General features: G+C 46.3%; 1 non-coding gene across 1 annotated transcript; it reads right to left on the reverse strand.

The window, feature by feature from the left end:
* Positions 1-3,691: 3,691 nt before the first annotated feature.
* Positions 3,692-3,764, reverse strand: trnav-uac (transfer RNA valine (anticodon UAC)). The gene has a single exon. It is a non-coding gene; the product is annotated as a tRNA-Val (tRNA).
* Positions 3,765-18,472: the final 14,708 nt, after the last annotated feature.

An 18,472-nucleotide genomic window follows, 5' to 3' on the forward strand; every position in this document is an offset into this window, starting at 1 on the left:
AAATGAGTTTAAAGTGGCAGACGTCGCCTGCAGGGGATAAAAGGGAATGCATTCATCGAGACCCCCGCCCCCCCCCCCCCCCCCACAGTGTTTGGACTCATAGGAAAGAGAATTCAAAATGGACCTAAATTTCAGAAGCCTGAGATCCCCTAAACATCTATGGAAAGGAGCAGATCAATTTTAAGATTCTACAACATTTTGGCTGCGAAAAAGTGTTACCGAGTACAGAAGATGGGGCTAAACTCTGTGAAGCAAATTCATGTATTAAGGATCCCAGACTGTCTGGGGGGAACTATTCACCCCATAAGAGATAATCGAATTACCCAATCAAGCACAATGGAAATCATGGACAGGAAAACTGGACAATCCTCAAACAATGCAAAACCAGTGACAGCACATTCTCACACCCTAATCGAATTACTGCCGACAAAGGAGACATTTGAAAATCAATGGACAGAACAGTTTAAACAGAGCCCAAGAGATCTGATGGGAGTTAACAAAGCCTTTTTTGGGGGATATATCTATCCCCCAGTTTTACAAGGAGAAACTAACAGAACACAGACTGGAACTCGCACTGACTCGAACAAGGACATAGACTGGAACACAGACACAGACACAAGCAGCCTGCTTCCTCTGCAGTGAAGAAATGGAACAGTGAAGGAAACTACCAGAACTCATCAAGAACTGACCGAGCACGAGGCCCACGAAACGGAAGGTTGTCAGCAACCAAATTGACAATCACTCTACAATCTACTTCTGAACGACCCAACGGGAGAGAAATTACCAAAAGGGACTAACTAAAACTATTCCTAACCAAAGAAAGTGGGTACGTACCCCATACATCCAAAACGCAACTTAGCATATCAACGGACGCAACCCAACCGAAGACTACGCAGTCCGAAGTCCTCTCCTCTGTCCGGGGTACGGCTCGCCTAGAAGGCCAAGTTCAGCGAACCCCGAAAGCACGAATCACCGGCAACTGTCTAAAGGGATTGGTGAGCATAGCCCCTGAACCCTCAGAGCTATAACTTAGTTAGTTAGGGAATTGGGAGGTGGGAGGCTGGGATAACTTGTGTAAATGTATCTGCATTCTCCTCTTTACTCCATTTAGAGTTTAAGCTGTATTCTTTTCCCCACAGGCTGTAATTTGACAATTTATTCAATGTGTTGTACCCCTCAGTGTGTATTGGTCTGTGTGTGTTATTAAAGGTGTGCCTTTTACTTCTTTATAAACACAATAAAGCCATACCTTATTCCTACCTTGAAACCGATTGTCTGTCCAAGTCTGTCACAGTACCTTCATAATTCCAGTGTCGAGAACCAAGGGTCAGCGAGCGATTCGGAACCACTCATATAAGGTCAGAAGGGAAAGCTGACCCCCTGCACACCACCCCTTACACTGCCGGCCACAACTCCTTCATAACCGATCCTATTCCTCTCACTACTTCTTTACCCTTGGATTCCTCGTGACGTTGTGGTGACCTGAAATTTCTAAAATCTTAATTTAAAACTAGAACTCTTCAACATTCTTAAACTCATATCGTGCTATTATATACATCTGCCACCCGTCTCCGACTGGCCAAGTTAATCCCTGTTCTTCTCCTTCCCTTATTCAGCCTCCGATTTGCCTGTGTGGCCGGCGGTAAGGCGGTCTGTACCGCAGGACCCAGAGTGTTCTGCCTGAGTCCCACATTATCCGGGGAATGGCCCCTCTGGGGCAACAACACACTTCCCCTTCAGGTGTGGCTGCTGAGTTCATTTCATTAAATGAGGATTCTGCACAGCCGGTGGCTGTAGGCTGGGGACTCTCAGTTAGTGGCTGGTCCACCACGACCTCTCCTGTGAGTCCCTCACCGCCGAAGGCTGCCGGCTGGGGATCCCTTTCCGTAGACTGATCCCTGATCTTGGGTATTCTCTAACGGATTGCCAACCTCCCGGGGCTGACCCACTGAAACTGGGGCACTGGTGACCACGGTGTCTGCGGGAAGCGAGCCGGGACAGCTTTGTCAGGAATCTGTTTGAACATCTTAAACAGATTCACTGGCAGGCTGCTAACAACATGGGCAATGAACTCAGCACTTTAGCTTGTGTGTTCAGGACAGAACGCGCCCCTGAGCATGTATGAGGAAAAAGCTCCAGAAAATATTCTCGGCCAGGGAGCTTTCGCTTGTGAGGTGAACGTGTTAAGCGCGACACTGCGGAAACATCTCCACATTCAGCACCAGGTCAGACAGAAATGTGAAGCGAGCAGGTGGACTGCAGAATCCCACTTTTAAGGAGTTGGTCGTGGTGTCAAACAAAGAGTTTCACTAAATGATTAAAAATAAGAAATGTCAAAGTCGAACATGCATCTCCAGAGGAGATTGCGATCTGAACACAGCACTTTAAACCACTTCGCCACCCTGAGTATTCAATGCTAGATGTGGCCACCTGCAGATTGATTTTGGACTTTTGTGTCCTGACACATGAAATAAATGAAGGCAGCAGGCGTATCGCTGCCTGACACCGGGGAAACAGTGAGACAGACCTTGGAGCAAGGTTCTGGTTATTGCCAAACAGCAAAGAAAATATTTTCTGGAAGGACAATGTTGAAAATAATTGCAACCCCAACATGATTAGAACACACAACCTTTCGATTTGGAGTCAGGCGTGCTACTATTGCCTGACAAGGTCCACACATGAAGTCTGAGATGTTCGGCGATATGAAGGTTTCACAATTCAAGGGGCTTTAAAATCCCCGCCCATTCCCACCAGGTATCAGAAGCAGCGCTCACCTGCCAGTCACCGTATGTTTTTTTCTTAAACTTTTCTATTGTTTTCACGGGAAAGCATCATTAATTAACCCCTCACCTTCTTTTGCACAATGAAAGAAATGCTAACTGAGGGAGAGTCGATACTTCAATCATTTGTCCTGTGCTTTGGGGAGCGGGCAGGGAGGTGGACCTGAGTCCATGATCGCATCGGCCATGATCGTATTAAATGTCGGAGCAGGCTCGAGGGGCGTATGGTCGACAACTGCTCCTATTTCTTATCTTCTTATGTTCTTATGCATGTTGACCCATTTTACTCACTGTATTTTAGGAGTCTGGTTCAAAATCTTTATTGCTGATGACACCAGGAATCTGGGGCAACTTTTGTCAAATTTAACAGCACCAGTTATTCCGACCGTGCACAGAAAATAGAATCAGTCGTGAAGATAAAATCCTACGGTGCTCATTTTCAGATTCAATGCAGCAGGATTTCAAATAAAGTAAAAGAATTTTACAGTGAAAAGATTTAGAAGTGTTACTTGTATTTGTGTCTTTAATTAAACTTTGTGGCGTCTGAGACCCGTTCATGCCACTGCTGAATAAGAAAGGAGGGTTTGACATTGACCAGACTGCACTGCCCCTGATATTTGTGAGCTCATCCTTTATATCCAGTGGTTTCTCGCCCTTTGATGGGCTGCAGTGTAGCGGATATCACGTTGGCCTCACACGCGAAAGGTCCCCGGTGGATCCGTTTTCTCTCACTGAAAGTTATCTATTTATTGGTTAAATAAAGAGCAATTCAGGAATAAGGGAGCCCTTTTGCCAGGAGAATAAATAGCAAATAAAAACAGCAAATTCTGCAAATCTCAGCAAATCAGGCAGCATTTGCCAGGAGACTCAACTCGCCTCCGATTGTTCCCATTTGGCAAGTTTCAACAAAATGTTTCTGCCTGGGATCGAACCAGGGACCTTTTGCATGTAAAGCAAACATGATAACCACTACACTACAGAAACCAGTGGTACAACAGCCCCAACAGAGGGGAGCTGACCAGTGAGCTCCCTCTGCGCTGATCGGGAATGTGTCGGCTCACCTGAAACAACTTCTGTCCCACACTGAAAGTTCTCAATCCTTCTCCTCCACTGCCCTTTACAGAAATGTCACGGATCACCCAGCCACCGTGTTCACTTCCACATCCTCACAGTGGGGCCACAGAGGCTCCTACCATCTCCCCGCGATCAGCGAACTCACCCAATTTACAAAATTAAACCCGGAACACGTGCCCGGCAAAGGGCAGGAGAAGCCAGATCGTCTGTAAGCTCGGTCTATCACAGAAAGTATTGGTATTCATGGTGCTCACAGCAATTATTAATCGTCTCACAGACCTCAATTATTTTTATGCTATGAATTGATCGAGTATCGTTACCAGGTCAGTGCGGCGGATCGTAACCCCTCGACCACCAGGGAACAGTTATGATCGATGTTGATATATTTATATATATTTATATAAGAACCTGAATATCAACGGCGAGCTACCTTGACCTCATGGCGAACAGCAGTGCAACTAACTTTGAGTGAGAGAAATTGTTCAACAATGAAACCCATTTCATCTTTTGTTCCCTTTTAAATACTACAAACTGAGACAGGGGGAATAAATAGAGAAATAAAAGTACAGGGATACAGACAAGAGGAAGAGAGAAGGGGAAAGATACTGTCCCCACCCAGAACTAATGCAGAAACCCCTCTGCTGCGCTCGGGGTGGCCACCCACAGCCTGAATACACGAACGGGAGAACACCAGCGGCAGGTCGGGGCCATAAAAGGAACGGCGAGCGGCCCTGGGAGCAGCTTGGAGGTCCTGGGAGACGACTCCAGGGAGCAGCGCGAGCTGGTGCAGGAGGATGGTGGCAGCGAAGTGTGATGTCATCAAGGTCCAGGTCGGTGATTGGAGCGTGGGCAGGTGCAGCAGGAGCGGCGAGATCGGGGCGAAGGAGCGGCGAGAGACTGTGGAGGGACCTGATCGGGGCCCAGAGGAGGCATGAGTTCAGGGCCAGGGGCCCAGGGTTAGCACGGGCCAGCCCACACTGCGATATGTGTGCACAATGGGTCCGTGCAGCAGAGCTGGTCTCCAGTCGTCTTGTTTAACCTATGCCACTGGAAGAATACTTCGCTCTCTCAAGCCCGTGTGATGGCTGGGGTGCAACGGCCATCACACGTCAAAAAAATACACGCACAGGCATCTTCCACCCTTCAACATACATTTCAGGACCTGGAATATTGAAACACCTGTGAACTCATCCTTTTTTGGGGAGGAAGCAAGTCATCCTCTCTTCGAGGGACTGCATATGATGATGATGAACTGGATTTGCTGCAGTCCGCAGGCAGCAGGTGATGAAAGCGGGCGTGAGAGGGTGAGTGACAGGTGGGCACTGCTTCTGATGCTGTCTGACCCACGCTGGGAGCGGCCGGGGATTTTGAAGCCCTTTCATTGCACCAATGCAGGGTAAATGAAACTGTGTCTCAGGAACCTTCATGTTTCCAAACATGGACAATTTGCAGTGTAGACCTCGTGGTGCAACGGTAGTGTGTCTGTCTCCCGATCAGAAGGCTGTGTATTCAAATCATGTCGGGATCATTGTTCTTCAAAAGTTGCAAACTTCTTTGCTGTTTGGCTATAACCTGACACTTGCTCCAATGTTTGTCTCACTGTTTCCCTGGTGTCAGGCACAGATATGCCAGATGCCCTCATTTACTTCATGCAACAAGACACAAAAGTTCAAAATTTAAATGAACTGACAGTCTGGATGACCGAGCCGTCGAAGGTGCTGCGTTCAGTTTGCAGTCTGCTCTGAAAGCGCGGTTTCAAATCCCTTTTCTTATTTTTAGTCATTAAGCAAAACTCATTTGCTTGGCACCACGACCAGCTCCTTAAAAGTGGGATTCAGCAGTTCACCTGCTCGCTTAACATTTCCATCTGACCGGGTGCTGAAAGTGGAGATGTTTCCGCAGTGTAGCGGTTAACACGTTCGCCTCACACGCGAAAGCTCACCAGGTGGGAATATTTTCTGGAACTTTCTCCTCATACATGCTCAGGGCGAGATTGTTCTCCTGTGAAAGGTCATATGATCATAAACATGTAAGGATTAGGAGCTGGAGTAGGCCATTCGGCCCCTCGAGCCTGGTCCACCATTCAAGAAGATCCTGGCAGTTCTTCGACATCAAGTTTAAACATCTGGGGCGGAGCCAACAGGCGCCTGGCTGCAATCAGTGACAAAAACGTTTGCTTTAGCAGAAGCACAGCGAGCTCAGTTGATACAGCGTGAGATTTTTAATCTCAGATTCTCGGGTTCGCACACCAAGTTTGTTGATTACTTTTTAACTACATTTTATGTTGCTTTCACGGGAATACATCGTTAATTAACCGATGATCTTCTTTTGCACAAATAAAGAAATGCTAACTGAAGGAGAGTCCATAATTGGATAATTTATCTATGCTCTACAAGTTAACTCTTAAACCATAAACCATTTTACACACTGCTTTAGGGGTCTGGTTCAAAATGTGCATTGCTGGTAACATCAACAGGAGACTGGGGAAACAGTGAGACTGACTTTAGAGCAAGGGTCTGGTTATTGTGAAACACCAAAGAAAATATACATTCTGGAAGAATAACATCGAAAGGAAATGAGACCCGACACCCAGAAAGAAGTGTTAAGACAGAAGATGAAATGCTGCATCCCTTTCTGCAAAAAATTCCTTTCACAAACATTTCTCTCTCCGAAGCTGCACAAAACAAAAATGTTCGTTTCAAAGTCATTAAACTCCCGAATTTCCGCTTCACCAGAATCTCCTGAATCAGATGCCTCTAGTTTTGCCGACTCAATCCATGTCCCTTTGCAATGTTCTGCTTCCACCCACACTATGAAATGTGCCACTAACTTATAGAATCATGGAATGGTAACAGCACGGAAGGCCATTCGGCCCGTCGAGCCCGTGCCGACTCTCAGCGAGTCCCACTCCCCCGCCCTTTCCCCTGAGGCCTGCAGTTGTTTTTCCTTCAGACACTTATCCAACTCCCGTTTGAAAGATAAGATTGAGTCTGCCTCCACCACCCTTTCAAGCCGTGCATTCCAGATCCTAACCACTTGCTGCTAAATGGTCATCTCCTGTTCCTATGTGTAAAGTCTGGGAAACACTCGATCAATTCCTGCCACACTCACAGCCTTCCTAAATATAGCACCATCTTTCTATTCTCGGAAAACCAGCTCCTGAAGTGTAGGCCAGCTGTGTGGGTTAAAGCTCTGGTTATGTTCCTAACATCACTTCAATTGCAGTGTTTCCGTAGTGTAGTGGTTGTCACATTTTCTTCACCCGCGAATGATCTTTGGTTCGAAACTGGTCGGAAACATTTTGAAAACCCGTTTAATTAAATATTAGAAAAAATGGATTTATTCATATTAATGTTTCAATATTAACAAAACACAATGTCCCACAGCCTTGTTAAATTTTCTGATATCTATGTTCAGTTCTGTATCCACTCAAACTCGACACTTGAACTGAATGTTCATATAAGTGTTGGAGTGGGAACTTACTGGATAACAGCACAGCTGGCAATGTTTGCAGAATATATTCGTGACACCAAAGCACACAATGACAACCTGGAACTGTGCGGCACAGTATCCTCGGGGAAAACAGTTGAAGTCCCTGAGAGGGATTAAACCACCAACTTTTTGGTTAACAACCGAACACGCTAACTGATTGCGCCACAGAGACTGACACAAGTGTATACTGCAAGAAATCCCAAACCAGGGCGTCCGTCAGTTAAAGCTTCAGATTGCTCCGACCAGTTGGAACTTGTCCACTCTCAGTTGTACTTTTCCCAAGTAAAGGGTGGGACATTCATTGTGGATGCGTGGAAGCAGTCTGGTCCCGCACACTGCAGACACTTCCATGTCACCACCAACCAGCTCTCCCGCAACCGGTGTGATCTACCTTCCAGCCTTCCGGTGCCTTGTCTGTGACAAAGTATTCTGATTGTCCCGAAGCCAGTATTAGGTTTTAATTCCTTTTCAGCTCCTGACTGCGGATAGTCCTGTGATTAAACGGGAACTAAATGCTTGCAGGGACAGTTGGATTCACCATTTCTTTGCTTGGTGAAATTTCAAAGATTGAAAGTGACGCACATCAACCCCAAACCTCGTCACCTACTCGCTAACCGCTACACGCTCCTCCCGTGAGATGGAAGCCCAGTTGCTGTTTCAAGCTTGAATGCAAATCTCATTCAAAGAAAGTCCAAGTCCCTGAGGCACCTGATTATCTGCACCAAACTCCTTTGTAAAGAGTTGAGGTTCGTGTGGGGTGATTTGGGCACATCTTTCCCCTAACGACAACACTTCAAACATAACTCAACGGCTGTAAAGCGCTTTGGGGCGTCATGAGTTCCTGAAAGGCACTGCAGAAATGCAAGTCTTCCTTTGCAAAATTTCTATGCAATTTCAAAACTCGCCGGCAAAATAATGGACTCATCCAGGACTTCTCACAAATTTCATTTAACTTCGACTCATCTAAAGTCACACCTTTAGATCAATGAACCAACTGCTTGACAATCAGAATGGTAATGTATAGCCATTATAAAAGCAAGTTTTTGTGTGTGGCTACTCTTGATTAGAGAAGCACGTGAGACCGAATCAGTGACTTTGCTTTTTCGACCTGTCTTCTGAAGCGCCGCACGGTCCCACTCTGACAGTCAATGAGCTGTTGGGACGTTAGTGTATCCAGGCTGTGGGTGGCCACCCCGAGCGCAGCAGAGGGGTTTCTGCATTACTTCTGGGTGGGGACAGTATTTCCCCTTCTCTCTTCCTCTTGTCTGTATCCCTGTGCTTTTATCTCTCTATTTATTCCCCCTGTCTCAGTTTCTAGTGTTTAAAAGGGAATAAAAGATGAAATGGGTGTCACTGTGGAACAATTTCTCTCGCTCAAAGTTAGATTCACGACCGTTGTGCCATGAGGTCTAGACAGCTTGCCGTTGACATACAGGTTCATGTATAAATATATATTTTTATATTGATACAAATTATCGAAGCTGTTCCCTGGTTGAGTGGTTAAGATCCCGAGCATTAACCCTTTCCATTCTCAATCAGTTCATCGCAGAAACATAATTGAGGTGTGTGAGAGGATTAATGATTGCTGTAATCGCCGTTAATAACCCCACTACTATCTGGTACAGAATGAGCTTACACACTCTCCCGCTTCTCCTGCCCTTTGCTGGACACATGTCCCGGGTTTAACTTTACAAACTGGGCGAGTTCGCTGATCGCGGGGAGACGGTCGGAGCCTCTGTGGCCCCACTGTGAGGATGTGGAAGTGAACACGTGACATTTCTGTAAAGGGCAGCGGAGGAGAAGGATTGAAAACTTTCAGTGTGGGACAGAAGTTGTTTCAGGTGAGCCAACACATTCCTGATCCTCCTCTCTTCTTAGGTAATCCCGGAGTCGAGGATGACTTGCTTCCACATTAAAAATCAGTGGTGATCAGCACAGAGGGAGCTCACTGGTCAGCTCCCGTCTGTTGAGATCACTGTGCCAGAGGTTTCCTTAGTGTCGCGGTTATCACGTTTGCTTTACACATGAAAGGTCACCGGTTCGTTGCCGGGCGAGAACATTGTGTTGAAATTTCCTATAGGGGAACAATCGGAGGCGAGTCTCGTCTCCTGGCAAATGCTAACTGACCTGCTGAGATTTCCAGCATTTGCTGTTTTTATTTGCTATTTATTCTCCTAGCAAAAGGGCTCCCTTATTCCTTAATTGCTCTTTATTTCACCAATAAATAGATAACTTTTAGCAAGAGAAAATGGATCCACCAGGGAACTTTGGCGTGTCAGAATAACCGGTGCTGTTTAATTTGACAAAGGTTGCCCCAGATTCCTGGTGTCGCCAGCGATGAGGATTTTGACCCAGACTCCTAAAACTCAGTGTGTAAAATGGGATATGGTTTAACAGTTAACATGCAAAGCACAGAACGAATGATTGAAGTATCGACTGTCCCTCAGTCAGCATTTCTTTCAGTGTACAAAAGAAGATGACGGGTTAATTAAAGATGTTTTCCCGTGAAAACAACACAAAAGTTAAACAAAAAACATATGGTGACTGGCAGGTGAGCGCTTCTTCTGATACCTGGTGGGAATGGGCAGGGATTTTAAAGCCCCTTGTATTGCGGAATCTTCATATAGACGAACATCTCAAGTTCCATGTGTAGGCATTGTGGCGCAACATTAGTGTGTCTGACTCCGGATCAGAAGGTTGTGTGTTCAAATCACATCGAGGTCACTGCTCTTTTGGGTAATCCCGGAATTAATATTTTCTTTCCTGTTTGGCAATAACCAGACCCTTGCTCCAAGGTCTGTCTCACTGTTTCCCCGGTGTCAGTCAGAGAAACACCTGTTGCCCTCATTTATTTCTTGTGACAAGACACAAAAGTTCAAAATCAACCTGCAGGTGGCCATATACAGCACTGGATAGTCAGGACAGCCGAGCGGTCTGAGCTGTTGTGTTCAGTCTGCTCTGAAAGTGTGGGTTTGAATCCCACTTCTAGCACCTTTTATTTTTAGTCATTAAGCAAAACTCATTTGCTTGGCACAACGATCAGCTCCTAAAAAGTGGGATTCTGCAGTTCACCTGCTCGCTCAGCATCTCCGTCTGACCTGGTGCTGAAGGTGGAGATGTTTCCGCAGTGTGGCCGTTAACACGTTCACCTTACTGTCATGTATCTCACACTACTCTGCAGTTCTAAGTCATTTTGAACATCTCTTTCAGCCAGGTGTGTGTACCTTCAAAGGGGCTAAAGTTATAATCTACATCACACAGGATGCCAGACCGGTCCATCACAAGGCTAGAGCTGTGCCTTATGTGATGAGGGAAAAGATTGAACACGAACTGGACCTGCGGGATGGCATTATCTCATCTGTGGAATTCAGCGACTGGTCAAGTCCCATCATCCCCGTCATGAAGCCTGATGGATCCGTACAAATCTGTGGGGATTACAAGTCTACCATAAACAGAGTCTCCCTGCAGGACCAATACCCGCTGCCCAGAGCAGAGGACCTATTTGCCACGTTGGCTGGAGGAAAACTTTTCTCGAAACTAGATCTTACGTCTGCGTATATGACGCAAGAACTGATCGAAGAGTCTCAACTACTCACCACCATCAACACACATCGAGGCCTTTTTTGTACAATCGATGCCCATTCGGCATCAGGTCGGCAGCTGCTATATTCCAGCGCAACATGGAGAGTCTGCTCAAGTCCATCCTGGGGACGGTTGTGTTTCAAGATGAAATACTCATCACGGGCAGGGACACCGACTCCCATCTCCGCAATTTGCAGGAAGTACTAAGTCGATTGGATCGAGTAGGCCTAAGAGTTAAGAAATCCAAGTGTCTGTTTCTCGCGCCTGAGGTTGAATTTTTGGGCAGAAGGATTGCCGCTGATGGAATCCGCCCAACAGAATCAAAAACCGAAGCAAATCGTCTGGCACCCAGGCCCTGGAATATCTCGGAACTGCCCGCCTTTCTCGGGCTATTCAATTACTTTGGGAACTTTCTGCAGAACTTGAGCACGCTGCTGGAGCCTCTCCACATGCTACTCAGAAAGGGGTGCGATTGGTTTTGGGGGGACGCCCAAGAACGCGCCTTCAATAAAGAACTCAATCTTCTATGTTACAACAGTGTTTTAGCCTTTTTTGACCCAGGTAAAAAGTTAGTTCTTACATGTGATGCGTCAGCGTACGGGGTCGGGTGTGTTTTACAGCACGTCAATGATGCGGTTAAATTACAACCCATTGCTTATGCCTCCAGGTCACTTTCGCGGGCGGCGTGCGGGTACGGTATGGTTGAGAAGGAGGAGCTCGCGTGCGTGTACGGTGTCAAAAAGATGCACCAATACCTTTTCGTGGCCAAGTTCGGGTTAGAAACCAACCACAAACCCCTCACGTCCCTGCTATCTGAGTGCAAGGCAATAAACGCCAAAGCCTCGGCACGCATTCAGCGGTGGGCACTCATGCTGGTGTCTTACGACTACACAATAAGGCACAGGCCAGGCACAGACAACTGTGCCGATGCGCTTAGCAGGCTAACCCTGGCGACCACAGAAGGTTCGGACGAACAGGACTGTGAGATGGTCATGGCAATCAGTGCCTTTGAATCCACAGGTTCGCCCATGATGTCGCACCAAATCAGAGCCTGGACGAAAGATGCGTTTTAACTGGTGACTGGGCAGAGACCCGCGATGCCTACCCCGAGCAGATCAAACCTTTCCATAGGCGCAGGCATGAACTATCACTACAGGCAGACTGCCTGATGTGGGGCAGCCGAGTAGTTATGCGCTTGCAAGGCTGAGAGGCGTTTGTCCGGGAGCTCCACCGCGAGCACCCGGGGATCGTCCTAATGAAGGCCATAGCCAGATCCCACGTCTGGTGGCCTAGCATTGACGCGGACTTGGAGCTCTGCATTGTCGGTGCACCATTTGTGCCCAATTCAGTAATGACCCCAGGGAGGCCCCCCTAAGCCCCTGGCCCTGGCTCACAAAAACCGTGGTCGCTGGTGCATGTAGACTATGCGGGCCCATTCATGGGCAAAATGTTCCTCGTAGCCGTTGATACATTTTCGAAATGGATCGAGTTCACCATTTTAAACTCGAGCACTACCTCCACCACTGTGGAGAGCCGGAGAACCTTGTTTGCAATGCATGGAATTCCTGACATATTGGTCAGTGATAATGGTCCGTGCTTCACTAGCGCAGAATTTCAAGAATTTATAGTTGACCACGGCATAAATCACGTTAAGATGGCACCGTTAAAGCCGGCCTCCAATGGCCAGGCGGAGCAAGCAGTGCAGATCATTAAACAAGGCATGCTCAGAATCCAAGGTCCCACGCTGCAGAGCCGCCTGTCGCGACTGCTGCTGGCATACAGATCTCGTCCACATTCGTTGACTGGGGTTTCCCCCGCGCAACTATTGATGAAATGAACCTTAAAGACCAGGCTCTCGTTAATCCTCCCAGACATGCATGAAATTGTTGAGGCTAAGCGCCGGAAGCTAACTGAGTACCATGACCTAAATTTGAGGGGGAGGTGGAATGAGATAGGGGACAAAGTGCTTGTGCTAAACTATGGCAGGGGTCCTAAATGACGTGCAGGGATAGTAACAGGCAAGGAAGGAAACAGGCTACTGGTTGTACAAATGGACAATCGGCAAACCTGTCGGAGGCATGTAGACCAAGTAAAAAGTAGATTCACCAACAATACTGCAGGACGAGAGGCAAACTACAGTATGGAACTCACACCACACCTGGTGGACAGACAGAGGGAACAACCTGAGGAAAGGGCAGTCTCAACAGACAGCCCAGGCGAGATACCAGCAATCACACTGAAAGAAAAACAGGCACCAAGGCAAACAACTGAACCACAACTAAGACGCTCCACGCGAGAGCGTAGACCACCTGAGAGTCTGAATCTATAAAGACAATAAGACCTTGGGGGAGTTTGATGTCATGTATCTCTCACTCCTGTATATAACTGTATCTTACCATGCTATACAAGACTGTAACTAGATATGACCTGTAACCACAAGCATACGTTACCACCAGGGGTGCACTTGCAGGAGACACTGCATACCTGTTCCACACAGGTTTCTAAAGGCAGGTCTCAGGCAAGTGTGGCACATGAGAGCTGTGAAATAAAGGTGCAGGTCCAGAGTGACCTTGACTTCAGCATGTGCCTCGTCTGAGTCTGTACTGCAGGGTCAGGACTTTACACTTACAAGCGAAAGCTCACAGGGTGGTAATATTTTCTGGAGCTTTCTCCTCATGCATGCTCAGGGGCGAGTTTGTTCTCCTGTGAAAGGTTATAAGATCATAAACATGTAAGGATTCGGAGCCGGAGTAGGCCTTTCAGCCCCTCGAGCCTGGTCCACCATTCAAGAGGATTCTGGCAGTTCCTCGACAGCAAGTTTAAACATCTGGGGCGGAGCCAATAGGCGCCTGGCTGCAATCAGCGACAAAAAGGTGCATTTGGCAGAAGCCCGGCGAGGTCAATAGCTCGAGCATGAGAATCTTAATCTTGGATTCAGGGGTGTGAGCCCCACGTTAATTGTTAAAACATGTCCCATTTTACACACTGTGCTTTAGGGATCTGATTCAAAATGTTCATTGCTGGTAACATCAACAGGAGACTGGGGAAAACGTGCGACTGACTTTAGAGCAAGGGTCTGGTAATTGTGAAACATCAATTCTGGAAGAATGACATCGAAAAGAAATGTGACCCCGACACACAGAAAGAAGTGTTAAGGCAGAAGATTAAATGCTGCATTCCTCTGTGCAAAAAATTCCTTTCACAAGCATTTCTCTGACCAAAACTGCACAAAACAAAAATGTTCCTTTCAAATTCATTAAACTCCCGAATTTCCACACCCCCAGAATCTCCTGAATCAGATGCATCTTGTTTTGCCGACTCAATCCATGTGCCTTTGCAATGTTCTGCTTCCACCCACACTATGAAATGTGCCACTAACTTATAGAATCATGGAATGGTTACAGCACGGAAGGCCATTCGGCCCGTCGAGCCCGTGCCGACTCTCAGCGAGTCCCACTCCCCCGCTCTTTCCCCTGAGGCCTGCAATTGTTTTTCCTTCAGACACTTATCCAACTCCTGTTTGAAAGATAAGATTGAGTCTGCCTGCAGAACATTCCAGATCCGAACCACTCGCTGCTGAATAGCCAGCTCCTGTTCCTATGTGTAAAGTCTGGGAAACACTGGATCAATTCCTACCACACTCACAGCCTTCCAAAATATAGCACCGTCTTTCTATTCTCGTAAAACCAGCTCCTGAAGTATGGTCCAGCTGTGTAGGTTAAAGCTCTGGTTATGTTCCTAACATTACTTCAAATGCAGTGTTTCCGTAGTGTAGTGGTTGTGACATTTGCCTCACACGCGAAAAGTTCCTGGTTCAAAATTGGGTGGAAACATTTTGAAAACTTGCTCAATTAAATATTGGAAAAAATGGATTGATTCATATTCGTGGTTCAATATTAACAAAACACAATGTCCCACAACCTTGTAAAATTTTCTGATATCACTGTACAGTTCTGTATACACTCAAACTCGACACTTGAACTGAATGCTCATAAAAGTATTGGAGTGGGAACTCACAAGATAACAGCACAGCTGGTAATGTTTGCGGAATATGTTCGTGCAGTCAAAACGCGCAATGACGAACTGGAACCGTGCAGCACCGAATCCTCAGGGAAAACACAGTTAAAAACTTTGCTTCTGGGTGGGCTTGAACCACCAACTTTTAGGTTAATAGCCCAAAGCGCTAAACCATTGCGTCACAGAGACTGACGCAAGTGCACACTGCACGACATCCAAAACCAGGGTGTCAGTCAGTTAAACCTTCAGATTGCTCCAACCGGGATGGAACTTGTCCACTCTCAGTTGTACTTTTCCCAAATAAAGGGTGGACATTCATTGTGGATGTGTGGAAGCAGTCTCGTCCCGCACACTGCAGACACTTCCATGTCACCGCCAACCAGCTCTCCCACAACCGGTGTGATCTACCTTCCAGCCTTCCGGTGCCTTGTCTGTGACGAAGTATTCTGATTGTCCCGAAGACGGTATTCGGTTTTAATTCCTTTTCTGCTCCCGACTGCAGATATTCCTGTGAATAAACGCGAACAAAGTGCTTACAGGGTCAGTTCGAATGACCGTTTCTTTGCTTGGTGAAATTTCAAAGATTGAAAGCGACGCACATCAACCCCAGAAAATGCTGGAAACACTCAGCAGGTCGGGCAGTATCTGTGGAGGTGGGGAAGTGGGAATAATCGATTGGTTTGTTTGCAGCTTTGATCTGCTGCTGGGAAGTGAGGCAGCGCTGCAGGATGCTTTTTTTCGAGGTGTAAGCAGAGGTTTCCGTCGTGTAACGGTTATCACGTTCGCCACACATGTGAAATATCCCCGGTTTGAGCACGGACAGAAACATTGTTTTGGAGAATATTTTTCTGTGGAATATATTTTTTAAAAGTAGCCCCAGGTTCCTTGTATCATGAGTGATAGGGGATAAAACTTCATCAATGATTAAAGTTCCCTAACTCATTAAAGTTCAGTTCTTGAAGTTTCCATCAATTCATTCCATAAACATAATTGAAGTGTGTGAGAGAATTAATAATGGGCTTTAATGGTTACGGACCCCATTACTTTATGTTATAGACCCAGGTTACACACTCTCTTGCTTCTGAAAGAGTTGAGGTCCATGTGGGGGTGATTTGGGCACATCTTTCCCCACATTACAAGTGTGCCAGGAAATCAACCATCCAAAGCCCTTTCATTAACCACAGGGGTTCCCGCAATTGTCTGTTCTCAAAGCGGTTTTAGTCCTTGTCAATATCTCTTGTCCATTTGCCGATGTTTCCTGATCCTGTCGGTCTCCCTGGCTCTCTTCAATCTGTGTGTGGCCAACGATAGATTGGATTTCAATGAATACCTGTGTTTGTGTTTTCAATAACAACAGAAAATGTTTCTTATATATTTCTTATGTTCTCTCCAAATCCTCGATATCCTTCCTAAATTGTGGTGCCCAGAACTGTAAACAGGATCCAACTGAGGCCGAAGCAGGGATTTATAAAGCTTTGGTGTAAGTTCCTAATCTATTTCACGTTATAAAGCCAAGGGTCCTGTATTCTTTTTTAATAACCTTATCAACTTGTCTACCCACCTTTAAATATTGCTGTGTGTAAATCTCTCGGTCACTCTGTTTCTGCATCCCCTTTAAAACAACACCATTTAGTTGAAGTTTCCACAGATCACCACCGTGTGTTTCCCAGACCTTACACGAGGGACATAGGAACAGGACGAGGCCATTTAGCCCCTCGAGCCTGTTCCACCATTCCGTGAGATCATGGCTGATCTGACCTTGGCCTCAGCTCCACTTCCCTACCATCTCCGCCTAACCCTTGACTCCCATATCGTTCAAATATCTGTCTACCTCCACCTGAAATATATTCAATGACCGAGCCTCCACAGCTCTTAGGGGTAGAAATACAAAGATTCACGTCCCTCTGAGGGAAGAAATTCCTCCCCATCCCCATTTTAAATGGGCAACCCCTTATTCTGAAACTATGTCCCCTCGTTCTAGATTCCCCCACGAGGGGAAACATCCTCTCTGCATCTACCCTGTCTAGCCCCCTCAGAATCTTACACCTTTCAAAGATATCATCTCTCACTCTGCTAATCTCCAATAGGTAGATCCCAACCTGTTCAACCATTCTTCATAAGACAACCTTGTGAACCTTCTGTGAAATGCCCCCAATGTAAGTTTATCCCTCCTGAAATGAGGAGAGCAAAACTGTATTCAGTACTCCAGGTGTGGTTTCACCTGTGCTCTGTACAGTTGTAGCAGGACTTCCGTACTTTTATATTCCATCCCCCTTGAAATAAAGGCCAACTTTCCATTTGCCTTCCTAATTACTTGCTGTATCTGCATGCTAACTTTTTGTGATCAGGAAGGCCAATGGTATCTTGGCCTTTATTGCAAAGGGGATGGAGTATAAAAGCAGGGAAGTCCTGCGACAGCTGTATAACGTATTGGTGAGGCCACACCTGGAATACTGCATGCAGTTTTGTTTTCCATATTTACGAAAGGCTATACTTGCTTTGGAGGCAGTTCAGAGAAGGTTCACTAGTTTGATTCTGGAGATGAGGGGGTTGACTTATGAGGAAAGGTTGAGTAGGTTGGGCCTCAACTCATTGGAATTCAGAAGAATGAGAGGTGATCTTATCGAAACGTGTAAGATTATGAGGGGGCTTGAGAAGGTGGATGCAGAGAGGATGTTTCCACTGATGGGGAGACTAGAACTCGAGGGCATGATCTTAGAATAAGGGGCCAGCCATTTAAAACTGAGATGAGGAGCAATTTCTTCTCTCAGAGGGTTGTAAAACTGTGGAATTCCCTGCCTCAGTGAGCTGTGGAAGCTGGGACATTGAATAAATTTAAGAGAGAAATAGACAGCTTTTTAAATGATAAATGGATAAGGGGTTATGGGGAGCGGGCAGTGAAGTGGAGCTGAGTCCATGATCGGATAAGCCATGATCTTATTGAATGGCGGAGTAGGCTCGAGGGGCCGTATGGCCTACTCCTGCTCCTATTTATTATGTTCTTCTGTAAAAGGACTCCCAGATCACTCTGCTCCACAGCATTTTGTAATCTCTCCCCATTTAAGTAATTATTAGCTTTTTTTGTTTTACCGACCAAAGTGGATAACTTCATATTTCCCACATTATATTGCAGCTGCCAATTTTTTCCTCACTCACTGACCCTATCTATATCGCTTTGCAGATTGTTTGTATCCTCCTAACAACTTGCTTTTCCACCATATCTATGTATCAGCAGCAAATTTGTCCACATTACAAACATGCAGAGCCCAGAACAAATTATTTTGCACCCTGGCGATGTTTTCCCATTGCCTTTGAAGGCGTATATCGCAGATTATCCAGAATGAAACCGTACATTTAAGATTTATACTATGAGGGAAAATTGCACCTTATTTTATTAGTTCGAGGTGTTTCATTAATTGGGTGACATACTGTATTTGTTTGAGGTGCTGTGGAAAAATGGATCCTTACTCATTGCTGATTCTAAGTTAGAACAAATGAGTGTTCGACAGTAAAATGAGCACTGCACT

Source organism: Pristiophorus japonicus, chromosome 28, assembly GCF_044704955.1.
Source record: "Pristiophorus japonicus isolate sPriJap1 chromosome 28, sPriJap1.hap1, whole genome shotgun sequence".
Taxonomy (NCBI): Eukaryota; Metazoa; Chordata; class Chondrichthyes; family Pristiophoridae; genus Pristiophorus; species Pristiophorus japonicus.